The 2,276-nt window shown below is 34.8% G+C and overlaps 1 long non-coding RNA gene across 1 annotated transcript; it reads left to right on the forward strand.

Moving 5' to 3' along the window:
• Positions 1-80: 80 nt before the first annotated feature.
• LOC107575560 (uncharacterized) lies at positions 81-1,193 on the forward strand. Its single transcript, XR_001607900.1, has 3 exons — positions 81-189; positions 764-874; positions 979-1,193. It is a non-coding gene; the product is annotated as an uncharacterized lncRNA (long non-coding RNA).
• Positions 1,194-2,276: the final 1,083 nt, after the last annotated feature.

Below are 2,276 nucleotides of genomic sequence, written 5' to 3' on the forward strand. Positions count from 1 at the left end.
AAGAGAATTTACAGAGGGACCAATTGTTATTTTTATTAACAGTATCTGACGCATGTTGTATTATACAGACATTTAGTTTTCAGCCTTTTGAATTTTTTATTTTTTTTGTATTATATAATCAAGCAAAATTTGTTATTTCCCACAAAATCATTGGTAGGGGAAGAGTTCCTGGGCAGAATCAGGATACTGGTAGGTACATTTAATATTCTGCTTAAAAAGGGTTTGTTCACCCAAAAATGAAAATTCAGTCATTATTTACTCAACAGTGTTGTTCTAATGTTGTGTCTTTTAGAGGCATACTGTAGGGAAAATCAGAAAAGTAATTTATTATTTACTAGTTTTAGGCACACTATTAGGTTACTCTGAGCTCGTTCCTGAGATTGTGTGTTGCAACACAAACAGCCATTCGCATATACGTTTGAGTTTGAGGCTGGTCACTACACACTGACATTATATCTTCCATATAATGGATGTGAGCAGGACATTTTTCAGTATTTGTCCTTTTTGGGTCCAAAATAGAAGTTTAAAGTTTATACCATTCGAAATGTTGCAAATGCAATGTATTGGTATTTCTAGAAATTAATACATATAATAAATGCTATAAAACTATTAGTTAAGTTCAAACTAACGCATTAACTATTTTTAACAAACTGTCAAATGTTAACATCATAATGACACTTCAATGCTTCCACAACGTTTACTGTATATTGTCTGCATGTGTTTTTGTGGTAAACATTGTTTCCACCGTTTCATGTTTCCTCAGCTGGTGGTCAAGTGCAGGAGTCATTTGCTGTGAATGGACAAATGAGTGCAACTGCAGGCTTCTCCACAAGTGCAGATGCTTTGGGTGCTCATAGCCTAACGTTCACAGATGGTTAGAAATGTCTATAGTTTGGAAAAGTCCAGATTATCAAAATGCAACATGGACTATTGTGTATATCAAGACTTTATAACAAAAAGGTTACCTTCTTCATGTAGGTGTGTCTCCAGGATTCATAGCACCTGATGGCATGGGCGGCAACGGCCATGAGCTGATGAACAGAGATGAACGCTATGAAAAAGAGAAGTGTGTGCATCCAAAGGGAAAGAAGAAAAAGGTTAAGAGAGGGGAGAACACAGCTTCACCATTAAGGAAGAAACCCATTCAGTCAGCATCTGACATTAATGAAATGTGATTTGATTAATAAGATAAATAACACTTATATTTTCTTGTTTAAAGTGATAGTTCACCCAAACATTCTGTCATTAATTACTCCCCCTTATGTCATTTCAAACCCGTAAGACCTTTGTTCACCTTTGGGACACAACCTAAGTTATTTTTGATGAAATAACGAGAGCTGTCTTACCCTGCATAGACAGCAATGGAACTATCACATTCAAGGCCCAGAAAGGTAGTAAGGACATCGTTAAAATAGTCCATGTGGCATCAGTGGTGGACAGCGTTGCTGTCTATGCAGAGTGAGAAAGCTCTTGGATTTTATCGATATCTTAGTTTGTGTTCTGAAGTTGAATGAAGGTCTTACGGGTTTGGAACGACACAAGGGTAATTAATTACAGAATTTTCATTTTTGGGTGAACTGTCCCTTTAATGTAGCATTGTGTATGCTTTTCTATAAGCTTAAGTAGTGCTTAAAAGCTTTATAAACTTTAAATCTATAACTCTAACTTTCTGTACTCTTTAAATAAATACTTTCAAAAGGACAATACAAGCTGTCATTCATTATTGTAAATGGAAAAGACTATCATCATAATTAAAGAGATGAAATTAAAACTTTGTCATCATTTACTCACTCCCATAAGGGTTGATAAATCTTTTAACATAATCATTTTAATTAAACCTGAAAGGTTTCTGTCCCTCCAATAAAAGCCAAAGTAACCAAACCTTAAAAATATCCAAAAAGGTTATAAAGTGCCATAAAACAAAGCCATATGAATCAGTGGTTTATTCTAAATCTAGTGAAGATATATAATTGCTTCATATGATGGACAGATTTCATTTAGGCTTTTATTCACGTATAATACACATACATACAGTGCATTGCATATGGTAAACATGAAAGCTCATGCGCACATCACATGCTAAAACAAGCCACATTGGTTTGCGTGCATCACACAGACAAACTTCTCTTCACAAGACATGAAAGTGAGTAAATGATGACAGAATGACATTTTTTGGTGAACTATCCCTTAAAGAACTGATGCTATACCATACAAAGGGCCAGCAAAATAATGAGTCTGCAAAATACAATCATGAAATCGAGTAGCAGTGATGAGTA

This window comes from Sinocyclocheilus grahami, unplaced genomic scaffold (assembly GCF_001515645.1).
Source record: "Sinocyclocheilus grahami isolate Dianchi unplaced genomic scaffold, SAMN03320097.WGS_v1.1 scaffold2726.1, whole genome shotgun sequence".
NCBI classification, from domain to species: domain Eukaryota; kingdom Metazoa; phylum Chordata; class Actinopteri; order Cypriniformes; family Cyprinidae; genus Sinocyclocheilus; species Sinocyclocheilus grahami.